This window comes from Rhinoderma darwinii, chromosome 3, assembly GCF_050947455.1.
Source record: "Rhinoderma darwinii isolate aRhiDar2 chromosome 3, aRhiDar2.hap1, whole genome shotgun sequence".
NCBI classification, from domain to species: domain Eukaryota; kingdom Metazoa; phylum Chordata; class Amphibia; order Anura; family Rhinodermatidae; genus Rhinoderma; species Rhinoderma darwinii.
In genome coordinates, this window is record NC_134689.1 from 34821073 (window position 1) to 34834699 (window position 13627).

The following is a 13627-nucleotide window of genomic DNA, read 5'->3' on the forward strand; positions in this document are numbered from 1 at the left end:
TGCTAATGTGAACTTACCCTAATACAATTAAGATATTGTTAATATTTAAAAAAAAAAAAGCTCTGCGCTGGTATTGAACCAGAGACCTTTCACACGTACGCCGATGAGCTCACCACTACACTATAGGAACTACGATACTCAATGCCTGCCAAGCAGTAGTAGTTGAGGGTCAATTCAATAATGGCGGGCACTGTCTTAGTCTCTCCTGCCGGGAACGTCTGTCTGATCCGTAGGGGTGGAAGCTGGTCAGAGACTCAGAGTCAGACTGGCTGCTGCCTGCAGTATGCACTGGGAGTGACTGTGGGACTCACCAGTCACAGCCCCGCTTGTAGCTTTCCCACGCTAATTAAGGTACAACTAGCTGGAAAGTTACAAGCGGGGCTGTGACGGGTGAGTCCGACACTCAATCCACCCCCACACGCCCTCAGGACGTGAGGCCAGGACATGGTGACTCACACGTCACCGGTCCCGGCACCGACCCAATGACGGTCTGTTTGTCTCTGACTGAGGTAACCCCAGTCCGAGACAGTCACAGACCGTCATAGGCTCCTCCTCCGCAGCCGCTCTCCCCTCCTAATTGCCCGCTTCGCTTCCCTTATTTGCATTGCGTCTGCGCATGCAAATTATTGGAGGGAACAGAGGAAATCCCGGACAGTGTTTATTTCTGCCGGACGCTACAGCAGAAAAAAAACACTGGGTTTTTGCAGACTGTCCATAAATTTGCGGACGGTTGGCAACCCTGGTGGTCCCTGTGGAGTGAAAGGGAGGAGAGAGGAGAAGCTGAGCTGTCCATAACCTCTTATCTGCCTCCAGCTTTATAATAGCGGGGCAACCTTACATTATCCTGCCCTCTGGGGTTACTGAGATGACTGACTAAGGCCCCATGCACACGACCGTAGATTTCGTCCATTCCTAAATACTGTCCGTAAATGCTGTCCCTAAATACGGATCCGTAGTCATTTATAGTCATCCGTAAATCATCCGCATATACGGAACGGTGTCCGTAAATACGGTCCATAGTTCATCCATAATGCATCCATATTTATGGATGCAAAAAAGAAGACAGCCACAAATTAAATGCAACATCTGAAAACCTGACGTCGCCTAACAACGCTTCCGTAATTACGTACGGCTACGGGTGCACATCCGTAGCTGTCCGTAATTACGAAAGCGCTCATAGACCATCAGTAAAAATACGGAAAGGTGTCCGTAGCACATAGAAATGAATTGGTCCGTAATTACGGTCCATAATTATGCATGAAATCTACGGTCGTGTGCAAGGGGCCTAAAGCGGATCTGTTACCCTAGGTAAGGTCAAATTTTACAGGGACAGGTCTGTTCTCCTATTCGCAAAACGGCACAAAAATATTGGATATTGTATTCATGAGGGACGCGCTACTCCGCCTCTCCCTGCATCTCTCGGCAGTGATTGAGGGGGTGCTGTGCATGCAGATACACAGCAGCCAGCCGCTGCAGAAGTAACGTAGCGTTACATGCCGGTCGTTCAAATTAGTGGTTGTCCATGTAATTCAAGGAAGCACTGGGCCTGCTATTCTGGCACATTGAGGGGAGTCTCAAGAAGAAGGCCACCTCTATGAAGTCCACATGGCCTGATGGGACAACCCCTTTTACATAATGGATTTCAGGATTTAAAGAGATTATATATATACATATATATAGATGTATGTTACATCATAATTATTCATTTATATTACTGTAGCTAGTAAGGGTTTTATCCTGGGGCAGTGTGGCTTGTTGGGGGCATCAACAAGCCACACAGCATTGGCCAGAGTTTTTAAATACGAGGCTAGGGTAGCAGATGAGGACCTCTTACTGCTCCTGACTTGTCTGTTTTAGTAAACACTTGTATTCTTAATTAAATAATTTTGGAGCATCTTTTTTTAGAACTTTGCCTTGTGCCATTCCTCTGTTATTCCTCCTAGAAATTTATTAATAAATTGACAACTGGGTGTTGTCAACTATTCTCCTTGTCAGTAGGGTGTGTCCCTACATAGCCTGACACTGTTAACATTAATTTGACATTATCAGTCTGTGTAGGGACATACCCCAACTAGTAACACCCAGTTGTCAATTTACTTATACATTTCTAGGATGAATAACAGAGGAACGGTATAATGCAGAGTTCCAAGAAACACGGATTTAGAAATATTTACAAAATAGACATGTCAGAAGTGGTGACAAGTCCTCTTTAAATCTGTGCCCTAGGTGCAGAAAAGTCTATCTACGACTTTGCCTTAAAGGGTTACAACAGGTTAGCCCCTAAGGGGTAACTTGCTGATCGGTGGGTGTCCGACTCGGACTCCCACCGTTTACGAGAACAGGGACCCCGAAGTTGCCTGAACCCCTCGTTTGAACCGAGCTGCGGGTCGCTAATGCGCTCTGCCTCTTCATTCATTCTATATGGTAGCACTGGAAAAAGCCGAACCTGCACATCGGACACCCACCGATCAGCAAGTTACCCCTATTACGGAAAGAGGGTAACCGGAATCCCACTTTAAGTGTAAAATGAAGGTACCCTTACCATACATTTCATATTCCCATAGTCATTGTTTTTTTTTACAATGGATATTTATACTGTAGGTTTAGTGTCTCTGATTTACAAACGGATTCATGATTTGTCTAAAATTCGGATCCACTGGACAAATCGATGTGACATGTTTGTGATTCTGTTTTATCATCTGAGAATTAATAGTTAAAGAGTCGATTTCCTCATTGTTTACCACAGACAGGAATGTCAGCGTCTCGTATTATTCTCCAATACTCATATACTGATCCTATTTACATTTCATACCACAATACATTTCACCATTATCTGTCTATAAATATAAAATAGATACATTTATTATAGTGCCTAATGGTAATATTTGTACTTCCCCCATGATGTAGCAATATTAGGCTATGTTCTTCCCTGTGTTGACTCTTTATATATTCTTGTATATACAATGGGCATTAGGTGCCAGTTACATTCTTACCAGGTCAGATGAGCTGCAGAGGAGGCAGTGGATGAATCTTCAGCTCCTTCTTTGGATGTTTCCTTGTGCTGAGGCTCCTTGAGATGAACAAGCATCAGGGAGAAGATCAAGCCTGAGAATATTTTCTTTCCAAACACAAAGCTCTGTCCTGCAGCCATGTCAGGGGGGATGCAGCTCACATTACACTTCAAGGGGAATTTTTCTTTTCCTTTCCTTAGTTATATGATGAGTTCTTTGTGAGGAGTGTAGTCTCTATAACACACCCATGTGCCTGTATGTGCACTATGAGCTGTATACATTGACCTCAGGGTCCCAGAACACTTCGCTATAGGCAGAATAGCAGAGCTGAGAGCAGGATGTGGTGTTTGCTGAAGGTTCAGCTGGTAAAGGCGTTTAACTTGCAGTAAAATGAAATTATCAAATTAGTATTTTCCTAATAGGGAACAATAGAGGTCTCTAGTGACACCTAGCGATTACATGGGAGAATACAGGCACAAGATCATCCGAAACTATATTCCTTGCTGAGCCGAGCTACCCCAGATTTATAGACATGTATTGAAATTATTAGTTGTTTATTAGGAAATTGTCTGCGAGTAGCATTTCAAAGAGAGATGTTTAGGCCAATTTCACAGCCATATTATCCCTGTATATCAGTGTTAATATTACAGCCACAACAGTGGCGCATATAGAAGAGAGGGGGCCTCATGGCCAAAAAATGTACCTCCAATTATGGTGCCTGGTTTGGCCGCCTAGGACAGAATGGTCTAGTGCCCTCCTGCCCTTTGGCTGGGGCGTAGCTGTAGGAGGTGCAGAGGTAGCAGTCGCACAGGGGCACTGCTGCTGGTGCCTAAGGGGGGCCCAAACGCTGCTCTGCCACATAAGAAGACACCAGTAGTATAAATGGCACATGGTGTTGATGGCGTAACCTATTTTGCATTAAGTCCCAGGAGCTTCAAGTTATGCCTCTGATCCTGGGACCAGTTTCTCATCTGCTTGTTTGCCAACAATGCAGTTCCCCTGGAAAGGGGAATCTTGCACATGTACCCATCCCCCAATGGCAAAGAGGATGGTACCAACCAGGGCTGGACCCCTATGGTATTTAAACCCTTGGTCTCAAAGTGGTTGTCCAGGCAGGGGGCGGTTTTTCATACTGATGACCTATCCACAGGATGATCGGTGGGGGTTCGACACCCAGACCCCACATGGAGGCAGCCGGAAGTTTTGCAGTGGTCGGTGACAGAAGCAAAAGGCTATGGTCACAGTATAGGGGCCGTGCCAAAGTACTGTACTATTGAAGTCAATAGGAGCAGAACTGCAGTAACCCTGCATGACCGCTATATATAGTCATGTGCTTTTGGCAACGACCACTACATAACTTAGGGTGCCCGAGGCAGCTGGAACAGGCTCCCTGTGTCGGACCCCCATGAACATATACTGATGACCTATCCCTTTAAGAACTGGAACCAAACTTAGATCACCAATTAAAACGAACATAATACAGACATTAACGGGAATGTGTCGCTAGAAATTTTTTTTATTTTTTTTCAGTTAAACAATTAGTATTTAAGTGATTACACATTGTTTTAATTTTTTCACAACTCAGGAAATATTATAAATTAGATTCTAATTTATAACATTTCCATGTGCTGGCCACTAGAGGAAGCTGTTCCCAAAATTGCAGCATGGTCAGTGTGGTAAAGCAACCTCATTGATGTATGCTGCAAATTTGGGGTGGACACACTCTCCTCTAGTGTCCTCACACAATCTCACCTCCCTTCTTCTGGCTAGTGCCAGGAGAAGGAAGGGTTTGAATGTCTCCAAACCTCCTACACTGTGCCGCCATTTTCTGAGCGACTGCACAGTGTAGGAGGATTAGATACAGGGCTCAGCAGACAGTATCACACGAACATACACGAACATAATACACACGAACATAATATACATGAACATACACGAACATAAATTAATAAATTACCTGCCGCCACCTCCGCTGGTCTATGCTCCTCTTCCTTGCGCCTTCGCTTCGTTGAACATATGGCCGGAAGCCGCAGCCTGAAGTCGTCATCTTACTGTCCGGCAGCGGCTTCCAGTCCACATGAAAATGGCGCTGGATTTCGCTCTACGAATGAGCTTCGTATTGGTCTGTGTGGGAGCGGCGCATGCACCGTTCCCACACAGACGGCGCACGCAACTGAGAATGGAACAGCTCCCGTTCGCATTCTGTATGGGGTTGTATGTGCCGTATTCCATCTCTGTATGTGTCATTAATCGACACATACAGAGATGAAAAAAAATGGCAGCCCCTATAGAGAAATAAGTCAGAAAACATTAAAAAGTAAAACATGGGAACACAATTAAATGAAATTTTTGAAAATATTATATTAAAAGCAATATGATTAAAAAAAATAATTAATGACACGTTTCCTTTAAAAGAGGTTTTCCAACAAACCACCCAAACTCCTGTCACAAAATAATAAGCCTACAAGCAACATCCTAGCACTTTATTAATTTCCAATATCTTACTTAAAGGCTATGTAAACGTTTAAAAAATATTTTATATATATATATATATATATATATATATATATATATATATATATATATATATATAGATATATATATATATATACATATATATATATATATATGTGTGTGTGTGTGTGTGTGTGTATCAGTGTGATTTGTGCAACATTGCAATTACATTTTATTAAAAATTATTTTTACTTTTTGAGATACAGCTGCTTCGTATTCTGCATACAGAGCAGCTGTATCTTGCGCTGAAGGGTTCAGTGTCAGCGGGTCCTGCGTGTCTCTGACACCTGTTATCTATCCCATCTAGATGTGATCGATAACTGCTCGATCCTGCGTGACCTGCTGTCACTGAACCCGTCAGTGCCTCTGACCTGACGGATACAGGTTACAGCGCACAGCAAAGCAGCTGTATCTGAAAAAGTAAAAATAATTTGTAAGAAAATGTAATTACAAAGTTGCACCAATCATACTGATACACATATTATCATTTTCAAAGGTCTACATAGCCTTTAATCATAAAGTCCTGACCACAGTAATGCCTTTAATTTCTAGTCCACATCCGTGAAAAATGAGCATGTTTAATATTTTTACCCACATGACCGCAGCAGCTCTGCACAGCACAGTGGCTCTCATAATCTATCTTTTTTAGTGGAGCCTTTGCGACTCTCCCTTTCCCTACCGACATCGATCAGAGCAACCAAGTTGTCTACTTGTATTGTGCTAAAATATGTTGCACAGTGGCGGATTATCATATGGGCGATTCGGGCGGCCGCCCGGGGCCCGAGGCTCGCAGGGGGCCCATGGCAGCCCGAACCGCACATCGACATGTAACCCTATTCAGCGCGCTAGCGCTGCTAACTTCCGAAGATGGGGAGGAGCAGGGAATTGGCCGGGATCCAGGGGTAGGAAACGCCTCCCTGACAGTGCGGGCGCCGCCATTGAGTAACAGAACAGCGACGGACGGCTGTTCTGTTACTCCAAAGCTGCAAGAGAAGAGCCGGGCGGGCGGTCACCGGCGCTTAGGTTAGTTGACTTAACCCTGCCCAACTGGTTCCCGACCGCTGGCTGTATTTTTACGGCCAGCGGTCAGGGTCCTTAAAACCCGAGCCATAGACTTTCTACGGCTCGGGTTTTAACTTGCTGCCCGCGCGATCGGGCAGCTGAATGTCGGGTCTCCGGCTGTCAGTGACTGCCGGGGACCCTGAGGAGAAGATAGAAGCAGCTTTAGCTGCTTCTGTCTTCTCTGATATCTTTTTACACAGCGCTCAATGCGCGCTGTGTACAGGAATAGAGACAGTAGCGGCGGCGCTGTCTCTATTCCTCCCGGTGATCATGTGACTGGTCACATGATCGCCGGGATGCCGTTAGTGGCAGACTGTTGCTGGGTCTTACTAGACCCAGCACAGCCCTATTAGTGACAATCGTCACTATGAGAGGGCTGATTTCCCCTGTAACTGGGGCTGCTGTGCAGCTCCAGTTACAGTGGAAAAACATGGTGTAAAAGAAAGAAAAAAAATATATAACGTTCCCCAAAGGTCTTTTTTGACCTTTGGGGGACAGACCATAGTAATAAAAAAATAATAAAGTAAAGTGCAAAAAAAAATGTAAATAATAAATACACATAAAATACCCACCCCAAAAAAAAACGTTCCCCCCGCCAATCATTGTTGTAACGCTAGCGCTGACCCAATTACCCTAATATAGACATGTAATATATAAAAATTTACGGTAGACAATGGCGATCACAAATAAAAGGTCTATTTTAGGGTAAAACTATGTTATTACCCCAAAAAATAGCTGAAACGTAAAAAAGCTTATTTTTTTACTATTATATTCAAACTTTATGAATAAAAATTCTAAAATAGCAAAAAAGGTGTGCATAAAAACGATAAAAAACGAAGCCTGCATTGTCTACGGAAAAAACGTCACAAAAATCACGTTGGTTTTATTTTTTTTTAATAAAAATGTGTGTTTGGTGCAACTTTGTAATTACGTTTTATTAAAAAATATTTTTGCTTTTTGAGATACAGCTGCTTTGTATCCTGTATCCGTCAGGTCAGCAGGACTGACGGGATCAGTGAAACGGGCCCTGCGCTAAATTATAATCTTAGATGTGATAGATTTGAGGTGGATCCTGCGTGTCACTGATCCTGTCAGTCCTGCTGACCTGACGGATACAGGATACAAAGCAGCCGTATCTCAAAAAGTAAAAATATTTTTAAATAAAATCAATCACACTGATACACACACATACTATATATATATATATATATATATATATATATATATATATAAAGTTTTTAAATGTGTACATAACCTTGTGGCACTATATACAAGGGGGAGCGCTGTGAGGTACTATATACAAGGGGGAGCACTGTGTGCCACTATATACAAGGGGGAGCGCTGTGTGGCACTATATACAAGAGTGAGCGCTGTGAGGTACTATATACAAGGGGGAGTGCTGTGTGCCACTATATACAAGGGGGAGCGCTGTGTGCCACTATATACAAGGGGGAGCGCTGTGTGGCACTATATACAAGGGGGAGCGCTGTGTGGCACTATATACAAGGGGGAGTGCTGTGTGGCACTATATACAAGGGGGGCTGTGTAGTGCTATCCACAGTGGTATGTGTGTGGCGCTCTTTATAAGGGGGGCTTTTTGGTGCTATTTACAAGAGGGGGAGGGCTGTGTGGCGCTCTCTACAGGGGGGCTGTATGGCACTATCTATAGGGGGCTGTGTGTAACGCTCTCTACGGGGGGGGGGGTGATATATAGAGGGGGCTGTGTATGGCGATATCTATGGGGGTGTGTAATATCTACAGGGGCTGTGTGTGGCACTATGTACAGGGGGCTGTGTGTGGCACTATGTACAGGGGGCTGTGTGTATGTGGTGTTTTACAGTGTGTGTGGTATTATTATATTCAGGCGCGCAGTGTTTGGTGCTATTATATTTAGGGGTACAGTATGTGGCACCATAATAACTTTATTTTCGTTTATAGGTGTGGAAATGTTGGAAAAGTGAGGAGACGTCTGAATGGCAAATTCTGCAGAAATGAGTCATGGCCGGGAGAAATCGTCATGTGCTCTGGACCGGATGGAGAAGAAAAGAGGAAAAAAACTACTAGAATCTGAGACGTCGTCACATGTGAGTCACTAGATTTATAGAGAATCTGTCACCTCTCCTGACATGTTTATTATAGGAATCCTTGTATTTCACAAAAAGTCTTTCTGCAGTCCAGGACTGATAGACAATTCCCCTTGTCAGGAGGACGTGTCCCTGCACAGTGTGATCCTGTCATTATGTAGGGACACCGCGCTGTGACAAGGGAAATCGTAACACTGTTAATGCTTTCCCAAAAAGGTAGTGTTAAAAATAGTTACGACGCGGCAGGGCGGCGGTGAGGAAGGGGGGCCCAAGTTTGGATAACAGCCCAGGGCCCATGGTCTACTTAATCCGCCACTGATGTTGCAGCCAGATTTTTGTGACATAGAGGTTCTTCTGTGCAGAAGCAAAGTTGTTAGGCGCCATTCTTGGGAGAATAAAAAGGTTTAATTTGCGTGTACTCGGCCACTTTACCGACAGACCACATCAGGACGTATCCTAGGACAACTTGAAATAAACAGACTAGAAAATGCGGTGTAGGTAGGGCAATATCAGGGGAATATCTTTACATAGGCTCATAATTTTTAACAACATTAATTTGCAAAAGTAATCATGCGCCAACCAATGTTCCCACTAAGTCTTGGCAGCTCCTGAGCGGAGCAGTTAGGGAGAAGGGCGAGTCTCCATCAATGGTGGGTGATCTGATGACCAAAAATAATACCCCCAGTAAACCCTAATATAGCAACTAAATAAGAGAATAAGAAAACTTATTTTAAATTAGTTTTAATTACTTTTTTAAAAACTATAATATTACAAATCCACCAGTAAAATAGACCGTTCTCAACACCAATTATGGCATCAATGAAAGAATCCCTCATTACACCACTGTCCATATAGATAGCGTCACACAGAACCCCTGTAGATAGCGTCACACCCGCTACCTGTAGATACTGCCACACACAGCCCCTTGTAGATAGCATCACACACAGACCCTCTGTAGATAGCGCCACACAGACCACCTGTATAGTGCCGCACACCTCCCCTGTAGAGTGGAAAACAGCACCCCTGTAGATAGTGCCACACAGCCCCCTGTAGATAGTGCCCCACAACCCCTGTAGATAGCGCCATGCAGCCCCCTGTAGATAGTGCCCTACACCCCCCTGTAGATAGCATCACACGCAGACCCCCTGTAGATGGAGCCACACATACCACCTGTGGATAGTGCCCTACACCACCCCTGTAGATAGTTCCAAACAGCCCCCTGTAAATAGTGGCACACACCCCATGTAGACATTGCCATGTAGCCCCCTTTAGATAATGCCCCTCCCCTTGTATACACTGCCACACAGCAATCCCCCTCCCCTTGTATATACTGCCACACAGCAATCCCCCTCCTTGTATATACTGCTATACAGCAATCCCCCCTCCCCTTGTATATACTGCCACACAGCAATCCCCCCTCCCAATCCTCCCTCTCCTTGTATATACTGCCACACAGCAATCCCCCCTCCCATTGTATTTACTGCCACGCAGCAATTCCCCCTCCCCTTGTATATACTGCCACACAGCAATCCCCCTCCCCTTGTATAGACTGCCACACAGCAATTCCCCCTCCCCTTGTATATACTGCCACACAGCAATCCCCCATCCCTTGTATATGCTGCCACACAGCAATCCCCCTCCCCTTGTCTATAGTGCTACACAGTATTTCCCTCCACCCCATGTATATTTCCACACAGCCCCCTAAAAACAAGATTGTACTTACCTTGCCCCGCTCCCTCGACAGACGGAGCGCTACACTGCCTCTCGAGCGGTACGCATGCGCAGACCGGCCTGACGATGTGACGTCCTCACGCCGGCCTGCGCAGGGAGCCTATAGTATTCATTTGTATCTGCATCCTGAGGACGCACATACAGGTGAATGTGGCATTTGCTAGCACCGAAGCCCCATCTCGTACTAGTGACGCCACTGCATCCGCCCGCCGCCCGTGACAGTGCGCGGGCTTTAAACTTTAGTGAGCGGGTGGACCGTGGAAGGTGCTCGGCTGCACAGCCACGCAACTTATAGGGAACACTGGCGACAACCTCTGTTTAACTAGCCACATTTGTGTTAATGGGAATGGGAAAACTTAAATGTGCCATGATCTCAGGATACGCCATCAATATCTTTTTTGCAGGAGTCCAACTGAGCTGACCTCTGTCAATTACTAGAATAAAGTGTCTACGGCACTACTAGGAAAGCGTTTCTGCTCCTATGCTATCCTAGCGAATCGTAGTGCAACTGGTCTTAAAGGGAAGGTGTCATGAAAAAAAATAATTGTATATGTTATTATTGCTTATAGTATGTCATTAAAATAATTTTTATTTATTTGTGTTTTTGTGTTGTACTTTTTTCTTTCTTTTACTTCTCTATGCATGCGCCGCTCCCACACAGTCCAAAAGGAAGGTCTTCGACAAAGCGAAATCTGGCGCCATTTTCATGTGGACCGGAAGCCGCGGCCAGACAGTAGGATGACTACTTCCGGTCGTGGCTTCCGTCCATATGTTCAGAAGCAAGGAGTAGGAGCGGAGGCAGCAGCGGCAGCAGGAGCAGGTAAGTTATGTTTGTGTGTATGTTCGTGTTATACTGTGTGATTACCACTGTATCTAATCCTCCTACACTGTGCATTCGCTCAAAAAATGGTGGCACACAGTGTAGGAGGTTTGAACATTCAACCCCCTCCTTTCTCCGGGCACTAACCAGGATAAAGGAGGGGGGATTGTGTGAGGACACTAGAGCGAGTGTGTCTTCTCCAATTTTGCAGCATAAAGCAATAAGGTTGCTTTACCACATGCCAATACTGCAATTTTGGGAATTGCTCCCTCTAGTGACCAGCACATGGAAATGTTATAAATTAGAATCTAATTTATAATATTTCCTGACTTGTGAAAAAATGTAAAAAATTCGAACAATGTCTAATCATTTATATACTAACAGTTTAACTAAAAAAAAAAAATAGATATTTTTCTAGCGACACATTCCCTTTAACACGCTGAACGCTACACAAGATGGATGTTGCCTCGTTTTCTCTAGACCTCATGTATGTGGCAGTGCCACTCCATAGTTTTGCCACACTGGCTTCTTCCGACACACAAGGTGGTGCAAAAGGCAGTGTTATGCCAGGACATTCTAGGATGGAAATAGCCCTTTAACCTGAATAGGGAAAAAGGCATGAAAAAACATGATGCAGTACGGTTCAGTGAAAATTTCCACGAACTGCTTCTATTAAAAAAAAATGTTTTCTGTTGCCTGAAAAAACATCATTTATTTACATAATAGTTTTTGAACATACAAGTACTGAAGGTTTGGGACCTACCAAATCATGTACTGTATGTCTGAGGCATTGAGAAAAATAAAACACAAAATTATTCAAATTGTACCCCATGCCACTCCCCTGCCATCCCCTGCAAAATGGAACCCTCGGATCGGACATAAAAGAAAAATGTCCTCACCGTTCCTGTCCTTACATGTTTGCAGGCATCCCGCCGCCCCACATCTAGGTGTGACACATCGTATCCAAGGTCCTGATGTCGGTTAGCATCAGGATGTTTTATGCGATGCAGCACACAACGACCTGATGTTGCCAAGCATCAGGACCTTGTATGTGTCACGGTGATGTGTCAGCCTGAGTGGATCCGAGACGGGTCCCCTTCCCCTCTGGGAACGTTCGCACCCTCTGCAACCGTGATTGTTACGCTACTGCACAGTTTAAATGGGGCACTGTATAGATTAGAAGAACTAACATAACACACTTCTATATCACTCCCATAACAATACATAAGAATACTTGCTTGCTGCGCTGTTTCCGTAACTCTCATTTACTTCTATGGAAGTTACAGAAATTGCATAGCTCTGCAGGGGTCGGGGGACTCCTGCTTAGGTGATAGGTGCAGGTCCTAGAGGTATATATCAGACAATAATTGTATATCCTGTGAATATACTTTGAGGCTGGGTTCACACAACCTATTTTCAGACGTAAACGAGGCGTATTATGCCTCGTTTTACGTCTGAAAATACGGCTACAATACGTCGGCAAACATCTGCCCATTCATTTGAATGGGTTTGCCGACGTACTGTGCCGACGACCTGTCATTTACGCGTCGTTTGACAGCTGTCAAACGACGACGCGTAAAAATACAGCCTCGTCAAAAGAAGTGCAGGACACTTCTTTGCAACGTAATTTGAGCCGTTCTTCATTGAAGTCAATGAAGAGCAGCTCAAGATTACGGGCGTCAAAGACGCCTCGCATAATGCGAGGAGGAGCTTTTATGTCTGAAACGAGGCAGCTCTTTTCTCCTGAAAACAGTCTGTCATTTCAGACGTAAAAGACAGTTCTCGTGTGCACATACCATAAATGTCTGTCATGATGCAACTGCTTTAACAGGTTCCCGACCGCTGGCCGTAAATATACGGCCAGCGGTCAGGGTCTCTAAAGTCCGGCGTATAGTATATATACGGCCGCACTTCAGAGACTGTGCACGCGCGATCGCGTGCACACAGCTCTATGCCCTGGCTGTTGCTAACAGCCATGGGCACTGGGCAGAATGTCAGGGGTCAATCTTTTGGCCCCTGAACATGTGATCGCTGTGACAACCAATCACAGCGATCACATGCATTTCTGCATAGAAAACAGTGTGCACGCGATCGCGTGCACACAGCCCTGTGCCCTCGCTGTTACCAACAGCTCTGGGCACTGGGCAGAGTATCAGGGACCAATCTGATGGTCCCTGATCATGTGGTCGCTGTGAAAACCTATCACAGCGACCACATTTGTTTTATTTTGACTTTTCTGGCAGTAAATCTCCTGCCTCTTTTCTTCTCCTCAAACATTGTTTCAGTTTGAGGAGAAGAAGAGACTCGGGAGAATTGCTGCCAGAAGATTACAGTGAAAAAAAATACAGTTACACTAAAACATTCTCTGTATAGATAGATTTCTATCTATCTATACAATCTATCTA

The 13627-nt window shown here is 44.7% G+C and overlaps 1 protein-coding gene across 2 annotated transcripts in view; it reads right to left on the bottom strand.

Moving 5' to 3' along the window:
* Window positions 1-3380, bottom strand: part of RELL2 (RELT like 2) — an 80058-nt gene extending 76678 nt beyond the window's left edge. For both annotated transcript variants that reach the window (XM_075856216.1, XM_075856214.1), the window contains exon 1: window positions 2994-3380. The gene's annotated coding sequence lies outside the window, so the exon portion shown is untranslated. The remainder of the gene's footprint in view (window positions 1-2993) is intronic.
* Window positions 3381-13627: the final 10247 nt, after the last annotated feature.